This window comes from Aythya marila (assembly GCF_965140915.1).
Source record: "Aythya marila genome assembly, chromosome: 6".
Taxonomy (NCBI): Eukaryota; Metazoa; Chordata; class Aves; order Anseriformes; family Anatidae; genus Aythya; species Aythya marila.
In genome coordinates this window covers 39178739-39198569 of record NC_139047.1, presented here as the reverse complement: position 1 = coordinate 39198569, position 19831 = coordinate 39178739, and the positions used below count along the sequence as shown (strand labels likewise).

Sequence of the window (19831 nt, the reverse complement as noted above, 5' to 3'; positions counted from 1 at the left end):
GATGACTACTGTTGTCTGGGATTCTTAGAGCTGAAAAAGTTAAAGGACATCCTGTCTAAAACAGATCTATTTGATATTTCAGTTCTGTACGTATTCGTTTCTGTATGAGGCAGGAAATAGCTTTGGTATGCAGCAATTTCCTCCCTAGAAAAGCATCTTACCTTGCAAATATTGAAGCCAATAGTACTGCATGTCTCTGCCAATAAATATTTAGCTTAAAATGGATGATGACATTTTTGGTTGGAGAAATGACTTATTTCAGATGATCTGAAGGAGAAATAACAAAAGAAACTTTTCCAGAAGTATTTCTTCAGTAATTAAGGATTTTCATATTAATGTTACTCTGCCTCAGCAGAGCCATATTGATTTTTCAGTGTATTTGTATGAGCTTGGCTATGGTACCCTCCTTGTATCTGAGCTGAATCAGATGTTTTGGGAACAGATCCTTAAGATAATACAGCATTTTTTTTCTCTGCATTCTGCTAATAGCAATGACAAATGAAGCTAAGTCAGTAACTCTTTATGCTGGTTAAGTATCAGAAGTTTCTTTTTTCTATTTGCATGCTCATCACTATTAGATATGGTCAATAAGTTTCAGTCCTGGAAGTTGACACATGCAATAGCAAATGTAATAAATCCTTATGTCATTCCTTCTCCCAACAGCAGTGTAGATCTTAGGCAGGCATTGTAAAAGTGTTGTGAACTTGTATATTTCTCTGTTGGCATATTTTGGAAAGTTGTGTTAGTCATTCCTGTCCACGGTGCTTTCATTTCAAATTTAAGGTCTCATTAGAGCTTATCTACTCAGATCAGACATATCCCCCACTGGTGGGTACTTTTTGTAAATAGCTGTTGTTTTAATGTGCTGAGGCAGCCTACTTTTACTTTTGGAGGAGTGAACTCAGAATTCACATAGGAAAATGAATTTCTCCCAGGTGCTGCTGAACCTGCTAGCAAAATAAAGAAGAAAATCAACCGTGAGAAAATTGAAATAAATAATGCAAGGAGAGCAGAAGAATCTGGAAAATCCATGTGCGCCTGCTTACCTTGCTGCAGCTTGCATGCAGGTCAGTGTCAAACTCTTTTCTCCATTATAGTGTTCCCTCAGTCCTCGCAATTCAGACTTGGATTTTGACAGTTGAATCATTTGGATTCTTTGGATACCATGACACCTAATAATGATATACACTGGCTTCATGCTTCTGCTTAAAATGATAGATAGCAGTGTTACTGAGGTAACCATCTCCATCCCTTGTCTATGAGCACAGTTCAATACAAAATACAAGTCCTTCACGGCTTGAGTTAAAGCCAAAACAATATTTCCAATAAGGCCTAAGAACCTTACAGTTCTCATCCATGCTTCCTGTGATATCTTCCTCAAACGCTATAAAACTGATTAAAAGAAGGCAATTCCGAACAGGTTTAGGTTTGGATCTGTTGGTTTGGATATTTAAACTTGGCTTTTCAGAGCGTTGTCTCTTAGACAACCCCTTCATGCCCTTAACATCCAGACCATGGGTCATCTGGCATGAGTCTATGCTTTTAGTGCTAAACCCACAGGGGCAAATTGAACCATTGACCCAGGCTGTATTAGTCACATAATGGGGAATCATGAGTCCAAAAATGAAAGCGATGTTGTACAACCTGCTAATGAGGGTTAATCAGAGGATATATCCAGCGTAAAAGAAAATGTTTTTTACCAGATAGTTTGGAGAGGAGCTGGTGCATAACTTATCAGATAAGGCAATCATGTAATATGGATTTGGTGTGTTGCCTAAAGCACTAATACTACAAAAGTTTAGTGCCATTGTATGTCATTCCAGATTTTTTTTTTTTTTTGGTGAAAATCTTTGGAACTTGGTTTAAACAAGAAATAAGTTGATGTCATAGACTTCTTATGATACTAGGTATGATTCACCATTTTTTTTTCTGTTTTTCTTCCACTCACTTTCTTTTTATTTATTTCTGATGTTTACACTATCTCCATCTCTTGTTATATGTTTAAACCAGAAGCTGCTGTGAATGGGAATCGTACCTGCATAATGCTTGTCTGAAAACTTTGTTCTTGAAAAGTAACACTCAGCACTATTAAAATACCACAACATCAGCATGGATATGTAAATTTGGTTTTATTTAACACTTTCCTTTATTTCCTTTTGATATTTTGTTGGAGATCATTATGCTTTTTTTGTTGGAGATCATTATACTTTTTTTGTCTATGTGGGAGGAATGAATGTGACCACAGGATAGTGCAGCTGAAATCTCTTCCTGCCATTCTCAGTCCTATCTCCACTGAAGTCCTGATCACAAAGATACGAGGCTTCAGAGATATTTAGCTGATACTGAGGATAGATTATTTTAGTGGTAGTAATTAGGAATGGAATTTATGTTGTAGTGGTTATACATATTTTTAGAAAGTTCTTGTTGTTTTGTTGGTGGTGTTATTTTGTGTGTGTGTGTGTGTTTGTTTTTTAATTTAGAATGGAGGCATGCCTGAGGGAAGACACAGAATTGAGATTGTGGTAAAGGGACAAGAGTTATAGGAATTGTCTTTGAGCAGTGCTTTCAGTGCTTTGGAGCTCTTTCATGTTTCGTGACAATTTCTCTTTCAGAATCTGCACTCCACAAGCAAGTTACTACCTGATTGCTAAGTCTCACAAAATTACTTGGCAGAATCAAGAATCAACGTCTTTCCAAGCGGACAGTCTGATTACTTGATCTAATCTAGCTAATAGATACTAGCAAAATTATACACCACGCATAGACCAGGTCTAAAACAGACACTTCAGCATATAGGCATATGGAATATCTTCCTGATGTATCATGGTTTTATTCATAACTCTTTTTCTCCTTTTCTCCAGTATTGCTTCTTTTCAAATGTCAGAATTACTAGCTTGTGACTACTGATATAAATTGATCCTGTTTTCACATCTGTTAACTGAGAGATGAAGTATTATTTCTGTTTTCTTAAGCTCAGTCACAGTCACAGATAGGTAGTACATTTTTCAATTGAGTCAGTGTAGCTATTTTAGATGCTAGAAGAATATGACAGAAACAAAAATGATTCTGCTGCAGGTGTGTGATACATTTTTTATTGCTTTAATTTTTTTTTTTCTCTGTCCTGTGTTTGTATTGTCTCTTTGTATTAGTTCGGAGTAAAGGTGAATAGTTTTGTAAAGAACATTATTGTTAAGTGTCTGAAGCATAGAAGAGACCAATTAATGAAGGCAGCCATATATTCAGTGATTTTTATATTGCTGTAATTGTTCACATGTGCATATATTATGCCTTCTACAAAATCTGTGGGAAGTCTGGCTACATGTCTGTACAGCTTACCCTGTTTCTTCCCAGTGGGTCTAGGAAATCTGAGAAGTTCAGGTCCTGATTTGTATCTGGATACCAAGTTTTTCATAGACTACAGGGGAAGAAGTGTCCAGTCATCGAATAATAGTGCTGGACGGGGGAGGGTAATATCATTAAGGAGAAGGTATGTCTTTCTGGGTAGTTTTTGGTTATAAAATAACTTTGCTGGCAGAATAACTAGAAAGATTAAACTTTGTCATCATGTGATTTATCCACCTAAATATCCTTGTCTATATACACACACACACACACACATACATATATATATATATCATTGGGTGATGGAAAAAGTGAATCAATTCTAGTAATTCAATTGCAACACACTGAGCAGTATGAGATCCCTTGCAGACTTCACTATTTCTGACATATCATATTCGTAACTCTTCTTTCCTTAGATACAGGCATGGTTCTTAAAGGCCAAATATGAGAATTCCCTGTATTTTGTTGCCCTTGATCATGGCTTTGGGCCTTTGTCCTTGAAAACAGAGTTTAATGGTAGGTAATGAAAGCAAAGCAAAATATTTTTAATATCGTTATTGGTTTATGCGCCAAGTGACACTGAGCTCCTTGGAGCTAGGCAGCTGCAAATGACTTGTCTTCATATCTACTTTGAGCAAGTGCACAAAAACAACGCAAGTGTTAGAGGACAAGCCACTAGAGGGCACGTGATATTCGGCAACTGGATGGTAATCCTTTACCAGATGTGACTTCATACCCAACGCAGCCTCAACAACAAATGTACCTTTTTCACGGGGGGTAGAAACTGATTCAAATTCTCCAGTAATTGCTGCTGGAAGAGCAACTTTCTGAAACAGTAGTGATTATGTGATAATCCTTGGAAGGACATTAATAAGTTGGAAAATGGAGGGAGAGAATTGTGAATTGCCCCTGCTCAGGTTTGGATGGTTGTAGTTTACAGCAGGGGTAACATTGTAGTAGTATGGCATTGAAATGTGATTGCTGTACATACACAGAGGAATAAAAATAGAAGTTTAACAAAAAGAAAATGTTATGATTGATAGTCTTCACAGAATGTCATAAAAGTTATTCAACAGTGCTAAAGTTGAAGAATCAGAATTAGTTTCGGTATAACCATATGATAATTATGGGGAGATTCACCTTGTGAGCTAGATTACAGTCTTGAGTCATTTGAGTGAATGGGTCAAGGCTGAGGACAAGTAAATTTCAAGTCTCTCTCTAGTTGCTACCCCATTAGCTTTTTCAAAGGCTCTGTTGTACAGAGTGGCTTGTTGTGTATATCTGCTGAGGTGCCAATCACTCGGAAGGCAAGGAGGAGGAAGCAGAGATGAAGGGACCCTTCTCTTTTCCCCATCAGACTGTCGAATTGGATCAGCATGTATGCAGCAGTAATGCGTATAGGCCTAGTCATGTGGAATCTGTAAATAGGTTGGGTTGCAGGCTGTGGAAGTCTTTGAAAAGCACATCTTTCTTGTGATCTTGTTTACATGCTGCTTGGAAAGTGCAGGAAAGGATTTTTTTGTTCTATATTGGTGGGGAAAAAAAAGTGTATCACAAGCTCATAGACGTAACTATGTATAGACAAGCTGCCGCTAGGTGGTGGTCAAGAAGTAGAGGATTTTAGCATTTGTAGGACCAAGAGAGCCGGCAAGCTGAAAAGAGCTTTCCCAGCTCTTCATACCTTGTAACAGAGAGGCTTTCCAAAGTACACAGCTTAGACCTCTGTGCATCACTAGGGAAGTTTCATGCTGCTTGCTTACACAGAAATCTTCATCTTAATATGTTTGTCCCTATGGCTCTTTGCACAACAACTTCTGAAACATTGGTCCAAACAGCTTTTATGGTCATGATCATTAGCTGCCACCGTGTCTTGCACATTATTTTAAAACCACTTAGATTAGGAAGGTAATCACTGATGCAAAGGAAAATACATGGCAGCCTAGTCTGCAAAATAATACATGGAGACGGCATTTTCAGAGTGACATACATTTTTGAGCAATTAGTTAAGTCAGTAGGCTAGGCTGAACTACCTTCTTAGGTTTAAGGTATGTTCTCAAATGTGTGTCATTTTGAATCTTGTTCAAGCAAATGGTCTCAGAAGTTTACTTGTTATGTGGGAAAAGTTTGAAAAAGAACATCTGAGAGTGGCTTTTCTTAGTCTTTTTTTACAAGCTTCATTGTCAAACTTCATAACTGGTGAACAGGATGGATATTGCAGTTGGGTTATAAAGGAATTTCCTTTGTAGGCCTTCCTATGTCAGGCATGAGCAGAGGACTCTACAGGTTAGCATACCAATGAAATGTAAAAGATTTTCTTTCTTAGTTACCTTTGTCTGAATGTATAACAATGTCAGCAAGCTAGACAGGTTCAAAATAAATGCCTTTTCAACAGTCAGTGAATGGCCTTATCCCTGTTTCACTGTTTGGGATTATAATTGTGTACAATATTTGGAATTAGATAAATCTATTCCACAACATCTTAGTAACCTCTCTGAATGAGTAGCAGCTTTAAATAGGATCTGGATCAATAGCAGTGCTGGGGAATTTACAGCCAGGCTGGAGAAATATATATTTTGTTCCCATATTATGCACTCATATATTAGGACTGATTTTTTATGCAGAGGGAAAATTGTCAACAGTCAGCATTTCAGGTGATATGATCTCAGTTTCCTGTACCTCTCTGGTCAATCTGGGGAAGCACCAGCTGATTCTGGATTTATTTAACTATTTAAATAATTTTAGGACATAGTCAATGAACTGTGATTCAGTGCTGTGACTTGATTATGAGTCTTTGTAATTAGCAGGAGGTCTTTTGCATTTAGTCCTAATGCAGATCAATGTCTTCTCATAATGTGTAATTGCTTTGTGCTGATGCACTTGGATATAATTCATTTCATACTCCTCCTAGTCAAGAAAAAAGAATCTACATATACCTTAAAGAACTAGCTAGAAATTATCTCACTAAGTATCCTGCTGCTTGAACTATTCTTTTTCATGTAATTCATATAAAGTAGAACAGACCACAAGGAGACATTTAATATGAAATAGAAATGGTATGCGTAAAGATGTTTACCAGTATTTAGGGTGCCCTGAAGTAGTAAGGCTATGGAGTGCCTGCAATTATTGGTCTGCCCTTGGACTCTTTCATGGAGTGGTCGCCTTCATGGCTAAGACCAGGGCACTGGCTGACTTGACACACTTGTCCTGCCTTTGGGATGTCTGTGGAAGCATTACTGCCCTACTCTCTCAAGGGCAGTGCCTGCTTTGCTTTTTACAGCACTGTTGATGTCTTCTGTCATGAGCGGTTAAACTTCATGTCTTCCTGTGGTGGGTAAGTGCTCCTTGTGCAAACTGCCTACAGGCATCTGTACCAGACAGCTTTGTGACCCGGCTTGTTATTAGCTACTGCCACACCCATTGCATTCTTTTATAACTACTTTTATTCCCTAGACTAACCACAGCAGCAAGAGCTTTCTTTCTATTTTTGTAATTTAGCAGCATACCTTCCCAGTAAACGCTGCCTTAGTGTGTGCTTTTCCTGGCCGCTGTTCAGAAGTGGAGTGAGTGATCAGCACCTGAAATTCCATCTGTCCATGTTAGCCTGCCTGCCCTGGCTCTGTGGCAGCACTCCCCGGATCTTCAAATAATGCATACGAGACAAGTTATCTCTTTGTGCACTTTGAGCAAAAAGAAATGCTTTGAACTTATAAAGAGAACCAAAACCTCAGCATTGTGTATGAATGCCCATGTTCAGCAATGGAGTGGGCAGTTACACATGATGGTATCCTAAAGAAGCCATTGCATTCTCTTTATCAGACTCCACAAAGCATTCCTGTTCTGATACTTTTCCTTGTCCTCACAGCCCCTTCTAGAGCTTGCTTACAAATGTAACAAATTCCTCAACTTTCTCTTTCAACTTTGCTCTATTTATTTATTTATTTATTTATTTTTAAATGGAGAGGTTCCACAGACAAGGGAAACTGTTGTCTTAACTGTTTGGCTGCATGAGCCAGCATGTCACTTGAGATATACTGAGCAGCTTCTTGCTATTCTTACTGGCATTGTATTTTAGAACAGCCTGCAATGAGTTCCATACTATAAAAGCTACATATTTAACAAGAATCAAAGTGGGTTAAAGGTATAGCTCCCAAACTGGTGTCCCTGAGTTCATAATTGGTGTTTTATAAAAGCATTTTGTCATTACAGCGTTTCCAGTTGCACATATGAGGAGACAGATTGATGTGCAATACAAATTACCTACACAACTGTAACCTGTTTTGCCGCTCTTTCCTTTAGTGTAAGACACATACCACAGTCCAATGTAAGTGTGTTAGTCTGTGTATTCTGTAATCTCCTCCAGCCAGATAATTACTTTCCTGAGCGAAAGTCGCAACATACTAATATCATGAGATAAGTGAAATCAATGTAAATTAAGGACTAGTCTGAACTGAATGCAGTTGTCCAAAATGCTTTTTCCTTCTCTCATGAACTGTAATTATTCTAGCATGATGGTGCTGATCTGATCTGAAATTCCATATTTTGCAGCTCTCCACTGACCTTTGTGACCCTATTTTGTCCAAGAAACAAGGCAACTTTTCCACACACACCTACCACTGTGGGGGGTGTTTTTGTACAGGTAGATGACAAGGTAAGATGACAAGGGCCTGAAGGATGCATCTAAGTAACAGTCTTGTGACTTGCTTACATTAGAAGAGTTTTTTTATTTCAGTCTGAGATCCTCAATCTTGCATGTTATCTTTCTGACTCTTGCTTTCTTTCCGGTGCTTATGCTTTGGCTATTTTCATTTTGAAAATGAATATCCTAATAATAGGACAAGGGGAACAGTTTTAAACTAAAAGAGGTGAAATTTAGATTAAATGTTAGGAAGAAATTCTTCACTCAGAGGGTGGTGAGGTACTGGCCCAGGCTGCCCAGAGAAGTTGAGGCTGCCCCATCCCTGGCAGTGCCCAAGGCCAGGCTGGGTGGTGCTTTGGGCTGTGTGGGCTGGTGGGAGGGATCCCTGCCCATGGCAGCGGTGGGCTGGGTGGGTTTGAGGTCCCTTCTGACCCCAACTGCTCTGTGATTCTATGATTTTACCTTTCTGCCCTTGAAGGATTATTATGACTAGTACAAATGAGACCCAGGTTTGACCAACATAGTAATAGGAAGACAAATTCTGAAAGGTTGTGTTAGGTTGGATTATGTAACACATAATGTTTTTTCATAGGTTTTATTTTATGGCTTCCTTCATTTGAATTTAGTTTTATATAAATTTGATTCAGCAGAGCCTGCTGTTCTCTGATCTAGAGGGATACCTGACATGCATTTGTGTACAGAGGAGTGATAGTATATTATCATGAATAGGCCTTTCCTAATTTTCATTTTAATAGCAAAACAATTAATATTAAAACTTGATTTAAGCAGCAGATGAAGCTTATTTACTGCAATAGGCTCTATTGTACAAGTTGCATTTAAGTGGAGGGCATGGTACAGAAATAACATGTCAAACGCCACACTTACTTACATATGAGACTGACTGATATCACTCAATGCTTTTTATTAAGTAATGCATTCTAGTTGAGTTTGCTGATATAGGAGGGTTTTCTGATTTCATACGTCCAGTATCTTTTTAGAAAGTGCTATATCCATATTGGGACTCTGAATTTGGTCTCAGCCCAGATGTAAGTCATTGCATGGCAAAACATGAGCCTTGAGAGTGCTTTAAGACACTGAAGAATGAAAGCATGTAGGTTTTCAGCTTTTTTTTTTTTTTTTTTTTTTAATTCTTACCAGAAAGTTATACAGAGCATGTAACTGTTCAGTAAGAGGGGGTAAAATAATCACATTGAATTATGCTAAAACCTCACAAAGCATTGAGTTACTTTTTGAGTAAACTTACTAAACATATGCAGAAGTTAGAAGGATTGAATTAATTATTTTCCTTCAAGCACCTTCCTCGATAACATACAAAGTTAAGGGAAAAATAAAGTATGACTATGTTTCAGTTTCTTGTGTTTCAGCACTTAATCTATAGGTGGTTTACAGGTTTTATAAAGACTTAAACATCTGATTTTCATTGGGGAAATATATACTATGCTTTTCACCTACCCTATATGCTCTAGCTGCTGAAATATCTGATAGAAAGTCTTAGAGATGCAACACTGTGAGTGCTTTGTTTAGGCACTGACTATTTTAAAATGCTAAAATAAATGAAATCATGCTTACGGCAGATTGAAATTAAAGTAGACAAGTCTCAGAGGTCTCCCTGTTTCATTCACAAAATTGAGGAGACAGGCTTTTGAAAGTCACATTTACCCTGGGCAATAATCTATTCCGGATATTTTACTGAAACTTGTACCAGGTTTGTGCAGACACAGTCCCACACAGACTTGAGGAGGGGCTTAATGGATCAAGCTGTTTGTACAGTACCTGATCTATGTCTGTGTATCACTGTATTACGTCTGTCAGTTTTGCTAATTATTTTGCAAGTCTTTTTTTTTTTTTTTTTTTTTTTTCCCCAGTATGTTTTCAGATTAGATGTTTGGTGTGGGAAGCTATATAATTGATGATAGATTTGATTGTCCGACATCATATTCACAAAAGCTTATCAGAATTGTTTTTCTGGGTTAATCTGAACGTCCTCTAGAATGTTCCAGTTTTAAACACATCTGATTAGGTTTTATGAAAATAGCATAGCTAGGATGATTGCATGAGCAAGTCTAATTATGGTATAATTATCAATCCTCCTGTTAATTAAAATGCCATAAAGAAAGCTAAGTACACATATTTATTTATTTATTTATTTTGATGCCCTAGAACACCTAATAAGAGCAAAAAGTAAACTCAATATTTTTGAAACTGTGTACATTTAAAACTGATGAATGCTCTGTAGGTTGTATTCATCTAAATATAAGGTATTTCAAATCTCTAATAACATAATGGCATCCTTGGATGAAGAAACAAATTGTAAAACATACCTCTGTGATGGTAATTGTAAGCAAATGAAGGATCTTGCTGCTGATTTCCATTTTTCTTTGCAGACTATGACTCCTCCCACCTCCGCGATGTGTGTGAAGAGATGTTTCTCCATATCCCCTGCAGAAATGCTCTGAACATTGCCTTACTCCTGATCTAGTCTTGCCTGAGGTAAAAGCTCAAGGTCTTCTCCTTAACAAGAAGCAGTATCAAACTGCAAACAGTGTTTTATATACTCCAGCCTTATACTACACTTTCATATTTTAGGGGCTTGGCTGGGAAAGAAATTGAACCTTTGGATGTTTTTCTGTCTTGCATTTCCTAGATTCAATGACTGACAAATCAATTTCAAATCTGCCTTGATGATCAGAAGTGCAAATCTTACAAAACCTTGAGTTTTGGATCCAGACTCTGACACTATTCAAATCCTCAGCTAACAGCAGGGTGCTCAGAGAATTCAGCCAGCAGCATGCTCCAGTTTAGAATTTCCTGCAAGTTCATGGCTGAGTTTCGTGAAGACCGCTCTGCCACTGACATCTTCTCCTGGCAATGTGACAGAAAATAAATTGAATAATTTTATGGTCAGGTGTTACAGGCTCCATAATGCCATACATATTGTAGTCACATTGTGTTCTAGCTTTGGAAAATGCTTCACAGAAAATGGTTGTAATAGGTGGTTAACATCGCTCAGTACTCAGAGCAGGGCCTGAGGCCTCTGCAACTGATTCCTTTGGAAAAGTTGGCCTACAAGGCATCAGACCTCTTGCTGTAGGTCTAGGCTCACAACACCCAGCCATTTCAAGTCTCCCTTTCTGCAGTCTGCTTGGCAAAATGGGAGGAGTTTATCCCATGTGAACTGAAGGAATTTTGGCAGTCTCATCTTCTGGCGACTGGTACGGCTATGAGGGCTGCCTCATCAATTCCTGTCAAGCTGCCCTGGCTTAGTGGAGGTGCATGAGGGTGCACAGCATCAGCAGCTGGGACATGGCTCTGGTTATGCTCGCTGGGTACTGGGAACTACTGCCACGAGAGCAACAAGCTCAGCTGAACAAACTTTGCATTGGTGAGTGGGCTTGGCCAGCCAGCACCTGGGGGTGTGGTGCTGTGACTATCTTATCTGGCTTAGTCTGTTAGAGAAAAATACAGCACAGTGACTTTGCTTGTAAGTCACTTTGAAGACTTTCTTTTCTGAAGCAGCACGTCATTGGTTTTGAGCTCACTGAAGCCCTTTCTTCTTAGACAACACCATGGATGTCTGTAAAGAATTGCATAGGGACAAGAGCAAGCATTCATATGAGTCTTGCTAATTGAGTTGCTCGAGATGCTGCTGGTTATACAAAGACATGCAAATATCAACCTTACAAAACTCATCATAACTTGCCTGCCAGTTGTAGGGCATGCAAGAATGTTGGAATCCCGCTGAGCATGGTCACTTTTCTTTAGAGTGGTTGTGCTTTAGAGTGGATAGTTTGTCTTTTCTCAACAGGAGACCAGAAGTCTACTGATGCACTGTTCCTTTTAGCCAGAGGAAAAGGATGCTGCCCAAGAAGAGCTGGAAAGAATGTAAGTTAATCATAAAAAGCATTTGCACTTTAAAAATAAGAAAGCAGGTATCTCAGCTTTAGTGAAAAAGAAAGCCAGTGTGGTTTATCATTTACAAGCTCAGGTATGAATCAGTATGGAGAACCCATTGGCTGTAAATCATATTTAATTATCTGATTACTGTTTTGGGGTGTAAATACAAGACAGTTGATGGATCGAGAAGAAATTTCAGACCAGACAAGTCCTTTCATTAACCTGGAATGTGGACATTTTTAAAGTGGGAAGATCATAGTTATCCTGAAATTAAATTATGCTGTGGCCTTGCTTCTTTTTTTTTTGCCAAATTGGGCAACGGAAAGAGCATACATTTTCTGATATTCTGAGTGTAGAAAAAGGGGCATACATTGAAAGGTTTAGTCTCCAAGTGCTTTGGTTAACAATGAGTTCTCTTTAAGAGGTCACTTACTGCATGAGGAAAATAGTAGTTTGTGTTATTTCTCAACAGTTCTTCAGTCCTGCATGTAAAATTGTAATCATAGCTCTGTGGGTGGAGTGGAGCACACAGAAGCTGGCTGTGCTTAGTATTTTATGCGCTATTTATTTGTCAAGATACAATTTATTTTCTTTTGGTTTAAAGTGTGATATATTAGGAACATATAAGCACAATGGTAGGGAAAATTTGGGGTAGGAAGACAGTCAAAAAATAGGAAATGAAGAACATATGGCTTTGATGAGGGAATTCCTGGCTTCAAGGACTGATATGTGGATGCTAGAAAGCCATGACATCTGCCTGGTGAGAGCTGATTCTGTCTCTACGAGAAAACAGAAATGGGAAAAGCAGTGAGCCGTCTGTGTTTGTATATTCTTTGTTTGCTGCCTGTGTTTAGAAAGGTTCTTTATAAATGAAAATTGGCAGTTTGAATGAATCAGCCTTGATTTGAAGCCTGCAGTTGTTGCTCAAAACCAACACAACTAGGCTGGTTCCAATGGAAAGAGAGTTTTCTAGAAGTATGTGAATGCTATCTGTATGCAGTAGTCCCTGAACGCTAGCCTTGGTGTTATACTGGAACAAATAGTACTTTAAGGCTTATGCACAATCCCTCTTCCTCTTTTTATCTGCTTGAAAATGAGGTATTTGCTGATCCTTATGCAGAAACAGGAAGCTGTATTCCAATGCTCTTTACAGCTGCTGTGGAGATAAGCTTTTTCTGTCTGGAAAGATGAAGAATGGGTATGTTTTCCATGCAGTTCAAAAGAACCCACATTTTGTTTTGCCATGTACTCCTCAAACTGCATGTCCCTTTCCTACTCCTTAGATTGTAACTGGCACATTGAATTAGTGAAGATGCATGTTTATTGATCATGCTGTGCTAACCGTATCCTTTTCTATAATATTTCAGCTCCTATGGGGAAAGGCATGGCCAAATTTTGATTTAGCTTAAAACAAATAATCACTGCTGCATATTTTTGTCATATTAAAAACAGGTTATTAATTGTACCTGTAAAAATATTCAGAACACACGGACTACTTTGCTTTAAAAACAAAACAAACAAACAAACAAAAACAACAACAACAACAAAAAACAACAAAGACAAAATAATTTTTTGGCAGTCTTTTTATATACACCAGTACAGAAACAGTAGATTTAGTTTGGTTTCTTCCCTTAATTTGACTTTGTCCCACAGGAGATAATTTTATGTAACCAAGTCCAGAAGTTCACAGCCCACTTGACACAACCCTTTATTTTCAATCCCTGTGCTATTTATTAATCAGAGGAAAAACACTTGAAAATATAGTCTGATGATCAAACTAAAATAAGAAGAGGAGAAAAATGCATTGAGAAAATAAATATCCCAACATAAAATTTGTAAAACACACATGCCTTAGGAGCTAGACAGATCTCCTTCCATAGAGGGATTTGGGTTGTGTTTATATTACATTTTTTCATAAAGACGGTAAGTATGATTGCTGCTCTGATATTTTCTTAAAAAAACAACCAAACAAAAAACCAACAACAAAAAGCTTTGTGAATGGTAATGATGAAAATAAAGCAAGAAAATGAGAAAGTGATTTATATCAAACTTAAAGATACTTATCATAATGACCACTACATACTGGGAATTTCAATAATTATTCTTAATCTGCTTAATGACTAAATTTAATGTGTCCTACATAAAAAGATAAATCTCAGTAAGAATCTCAGAAGATTTATTTTCATTCTCTTGATGTTTTTAAGCTTTCATGATCTCTAGTAACTCTGTATTTCACGTTAGGTCATTAACCTAAGCTCTAGCAAACTCATTTTCTTTATCATCTTCCCTCCTGAAGGTTAATGACAGAATGCACAAAGGTGTTGATGAGACACACAGACTTAACTACATAGTCTTCAGACAAAAGAGGCCTATTTTGATGGATTTTCTTAATGTAATGTAGTAGCACATGATAAAAACAGATGTAAAAATGTTTAATCCATATGATTAAAGCAGCACACCTCAGGACCTAGAGTAACAATCTAGGAAAAGAATATATATAAGAGGAACTCATGTTAATTTGCACTAAGCTGCTTTGGATGACCACAAATCAAAGCTCTTCTGTGAGCTTTTTTACTTTTTATTTTTTTTAAACTGTCCATGTAAAACATGAATGGCTGTCACATTACAGTAACAACCTGGGAACATCACTAATAAGCTTGCTAATAGTCATAATCAATAAAGGCTAACTATGATCATGCTCACCATGCAAGCATGCGATGTAATTTTGACCATGCTGGCAACAGTCCCATCTGCAGACAAATGCTTTAAGATGTTATGGATCCCTGGTGCTGTTTTTAGAACTCTGCTAAATTGCTGTGCGTTTTGTTGTTTAGTGGCTGAAGGTGAGTTGCATGGCTCTCTTCTACATTCCCTTAGCATGGCAGTAAATAATTACCCAAGCAGAGATGAAGAGAGGTTGTCCTGTGGACCAGTATGAGGAGTATGTCAAATATGCTCAGGCCCTGCTTGCTGCTGTCTTTTTGGCAGCAGCTAGAAGGAGCCTGGGGAAGGAATGTGCCTTTTGTCTGGAGCAAGGCACTGGGCTTTAGTAGTAGCAGTGATGCCTGCAGAAAGGGTGCTCAGCTTCACTTGGTCTCTGCTTAAAAGTGTGAGTTGAAGAAATATTAGAAATATTAGGTCTAGGGAGTCTAAATTCTTTGGTGGGGAAATACCTATGTCTATATTACCTTTGAGGAGTTGTTCACGAGCTTGAGGAATGGAAAGCTCATGGTTGATATTAAACTTGTGCACCTTATGTGGTAGTTCAACACAACTGTACTCATGTTCATACTTCCTGTAATTCCAGTTTTCCTGAAGCATAAATGATTAGGTGCTGCTGATTTAAACCTATAAATGTCTAAAGCAAAAAATGAGATTACCAGGGACTGAACTCAGAACCAATGATTTAATTTGTAACAAACAACAAGCTTTTTTTTTTTTTTTTTTTTTTTTTTTTTTTAGAATTTGAATAATTTATTTAAAAAATCAGATCACTTCAGGGACAAAAGGGAGATGGATTTAGTTTAGAAAAAAAGATTTCCATGGTCATCAGCTGAAATTGGCAAGTTTCAAATTACTAACAGAATCACACAGGAATATAACTTTTTACTTGAACTCTCTAATCTCCAAATTATTAATAATAACATAACCTGGTTTGACTCAGTGAAACATCAAATTCTTTTAAATGCACATTGGGCAGTCTAATGTAGAAATATGGTTGACTCTGGATGACTTGTTAAATTCACCCAGCCATCATCAACTTTTTCACAAGGTTATGAACGTTTAATCAGGAAGTACACTGAATAAACAGACAAGAAGACTGCTTCTGTAGAATGTAGAATGAGCTATGAAATGTAGAATGAACTATCCAAGCAGCAGAAGACTTAATAAATGAGACATTGTACACATAAAAACAAAAAAACTTAAGCTAATTTCTAAAAAGTTTTATGTAGCTAACATATTTTTCAAGACAACATCATGATTGCTACCCATGAATGCCACACTCGCCAAAAAAATAAAGAAAAAAGAAAAAAAAAAAGTTTTATTCTACACATAAATGGCAGTCAGTTTTTCCATTCTCAAATTCCAGCAACCTGAAGCTACTTGTGTCTGAAAAAAAGGCACAGAAAAAAATATTACTATTCCTGTCAGCAATCTCCATGAATCTCAGAAGGTGTAATACGTTCTCTTAGTTACCTCAGATCATCTTTAAAATTACCTGCTTTTCCTTTTTTCCCCCATGATCTCTGTAATAGAGACCACATTACAATGTAAAAGTTTGAGTACCTAATTTTAGTACAGTTGGCCTAACCAAGTTCTAATTCTTAATTTGTTGAATTAGTGCTATAGGGTATAACACAGCACAACTGCTGCACAACTGCAACATAACAGTTTCTCCTCTTAGCGTGTTTATAGTCTTGTAGATCTTAGACTTTTGGAAGTCTTCCCATGCCTAGTGCCACCGTATTTGTGCTGGCATTCAGCTTGATCACAGCCTGCAGAGGACAAGGTTTGCTCAGAAGGCAGGCAGGCACAGCATTGGCTCAATGCTGGTTATTTTCAAGCTCTGCTTTGCCAAAAAGGGCCATTTACTTGTTGATGAAGACTAGTGTCTTTTTAAATCTGAATGGTGGAAAGGTGCCTCCCCAGGTGCTGATCAGTTCGAAGTAACATTGCTCACAGCAGCAGTGCAGCCGTGCTTCAATAATCATCCAGTTCCAAGGACTGATGGAGTAAAAGAAGTGGTGAAGCCAGAAATGAAGCCTTTCCTCATAGAAGATACAAATTAACAGCTATGAGGTATCTATGTATAAATGATTTTGTGGCAAACCTTTATAAGGGTTACATGTTTCTTGCCGTGGTCTCTGTGTGCCTCTCCCAGTCATCATGGGCTGGGTGTTGGTAAAGAGCATTTCCACTGGCCCTGGCCAGCCCCTCCTGGCACCAGCCTCCTGTCACTTTGTGCCGCCGTGTAAAGCTTCCTCGAGGTTCTCTGCCCTGTGCTACCTATGAGAGATGTCGGGTCTCCAGTGTTCTCAGGATGACAGCTTTCTTTCTCATCCCTTTATTTATTATTGTTCACAGCTGCCCTAATTTACCCATGGCCACAAACCCAGGTTTTTGCTTTTTTTTTTAAATTAAATTGATGTTCACGTTGTCACCTTTTATTAGTCTTATGAAAACTCAAACACAAAATGTACAAATGAGTACTGTCATTGGATGTCTTCTCTTCAACTAAACAAGTGTCTGTCAGCACTGATAGTCTGAGGACCTTTTTTTTTTTTTTTCTTTTTCTAGAATGTTTATGGTCTTCCCTTCAGGCAAACATTTTTTTTTGCCTTGCTCATCTCTGCTCCTGTCAGGCTCATCCATGTCTCTCTTCTTTGGCTACCCCGTAAAGTAATGTGGGTATGGCAAATAAATGTTTCATTTCACTTGGCAGTTCACATGTACTCATTAGGTTGTTCTGATGTTGTCAGGCCATAGCCAGGTGTTCTTGCAATAGCTGTACGCATGTTTCTTGAATTAATGTTTTAGGAACTATCCTAAATCTGTGTGCTATGGTAAGTGGAGTTGCTCTGTTTTTCTCTCAGGATGTTGCCAAAACATGCATCTGTCTGAGCATGTAGGAGAAATTTTAGAAGGCACTGCAAGACTGCAGCACTTACATGCAAGCTCAGCTGCAGGGGACTCTGTGCAGCAGTGACACCCCGGTCAGGCAGAAGTGGCTCACAGCCAAGATCCCCAGCTGACCAGAGCGAATGCCTGGGGTCAAAAGGTCAGATGCAGCCTCTGAGGAAAGGGGATCGTATTGATTCACTAAAACTCCAGGTACGGTAGCTGAGCATTCTGAACTCACGTATAACTTAAATTTCCTACGTTGTTCACAGAGGACACTTCTTAGTCAGGCAGGAGTAAAGACCAGGGTCTGGATTTTTATGTTTTGAGGCCACTTAAACGATAATCCTAATTCTGTTATGTATTAAAAGGAAATTAATCCTATTTTGTGACACTTCTCCCCTCCTCGGGAATTACAGAGATGTTGATTTAAGCCTTTGTTTCCTATTTTTCTGCAGCATTCAGTGAGTATAACGGCCTCCCTGAGGTCAGTGCTGCTTTTCATTGCCCTCCGTGGGAGCTATTTACCTAAAAGGAAAAGCATAAGGCTGCTGTTGAGTCTCACTGTACATCTTCTCAATCTGTTCTAATATTAAACTATTTAACTCCCTGATTCTGATACAGTTTAGTTCTTGTTCTTTCAGTCCATTTGCAGATTAATTATGGAAATAGAGAAGTACATTTTCCAGGGTGCTATTACTATTTAACTTTCAAATCAGCATTACCCTGTCTTAAGACATGGACTTTTTGAAAGTTAAACAGTCTTTTATCTTCCTCACTGGCTTATCAATCTGAATGCAAAATTGTGAATAGAGTGGATTTTAAAAAAATTTGCCTTATATTTATGCTCCTGACATTTTGCAACAGCCCACTCCACTGTGAAAATGAACAATGAAATTAAACTGTGCCCCATTTTTCTCCACTTTTGCACATTGTCTGAAACTGCATGTAAAGAGAAATTAACCAACCTAATAATTTTAATGAGTATAGCACCAAGATGTAATGCGTAAAAATATATAAACAAGTAAGACTAGTAAAAACAAAAGAAAATGAATGTGATGAAACAGATGTGCTACAACATAGATGTGTTGCTGTCCCAAGTCTTGTTGCTTTTGATCTTGATTGAAAACCTCAAAAATCATTCCTTCATAGAGCTATTTGCTATATTACATTGATTATCTGCTTTTTTTTTTGAGAGGTATTAGCGGATTCAAAGAAAATACAGGCTATGTATTTTCTATATATACAACAGACTATGATCCTGCCAGTCTCTACTATATCGTCTACAGCTAATTTAAATCTTCCTGGGACAAGGCAATACCAACCAAGTATACTTGGCTCACCTTTAGTAGGTAATAGGCATACCAGGTAATCAACGCTGATCTGCATTAATCTGTGTAGCAAAGCTTGTACATGACTCTGAAGGTAGTTAAAACCTGATGTGAGATCAGTGCTTCTTGTAAGAACAATTTGGCCAATCTCAAGCTGAAGTAAATAGAAACTATTTTCTACCTTAACAGGAAAAAAAAAATGAGTCTACTAGGAAAGAAAGGGCACAATCTGCACAGCACCAACCCTCAACAACACATCGCACTGCAATCATTGGGGAATGTCATAGCTGTGTACAAAGTTAAGATATAACTTGTTGCTTTCACTGTGCTGTTTACCCCTGAACTTCTTACCCATTGTACAATCAGGAGGCAGAGGTAGCCCAAACAAGTATGGAAAAATTGCCTCGTTACCTAAACTTAGAGCAGTTCTGCTTACCTTTTATCATTTCACTGATGCAATCAGGATATTTGCAAATATTAGAAAGTGAAGAAAATTGCAGTGATGGGGAACAATAATTATGAACACTATGAAGTTAAGAGATTCTGCAGCATGAGGAAAGTACATGATGTAGTTACTTAAAATAATCAATTATTTGAATTATAAATAAATCCAAGGAGAATTTAGCCTTCGTGGAGACTACATGTTCTCTGAAAGCAAGAAGATATTTTTTTGAGGGGACTGAAGGGGAGGAATAGAGAAGTGGTGGGAAGAAAACATGATAAAGTTCTGAAATATCTTGATTACCTGCATCTAAAGTAAAAAAAAAATAAAATACTAGTCTAGGGAATAAAGGGAAGTACATAGTTTCACACCTTGGTATGCCAGACTGACAAGTTTGGAATATATGCACTGTTGAATGGCCAAAGTGGTTTTGATACGTTTAACCTGCTTAAAACATATGATCAGACTTCACATTTATGGTATTTGTTTTTGAATACCACACAGAGAAAATAATAATAAAAAGAACAGGGAACAACTTTCCATGGA

At 37.8% G+C, this 19831-nt stretch overlaps 1 long non-coding RNA gene across 2 annotated transcripts; it reads left to right on the top strand.

Moving 5' to 3' along the window:
* The first annotated feature begins 933 nt into the window (after positions 1 to 933).
* On the top strand, positions 934 to 18193 carry LOC309879361. Of its 2 annotated transcripts, XR_014317727.1 has the most exons (7): positions 934 to 1067; positions 7888 to 7990; positions 10384 to 10489; positions 11805 to 11881; positions 13047 to 13091; positions 17488 to 17725; positions 17971 to 18193. It is a non-coding gene; the product is annotated as an uncharacterized lncRNA (long non-coding RNA). The 2 variants fall into 2 exon arrangements; XR_014317726.1 differs by lacking the exon at positions 13047 to 13091.
* Positions 18194 to 19831: the final 1638 nt, after the last annotated feature.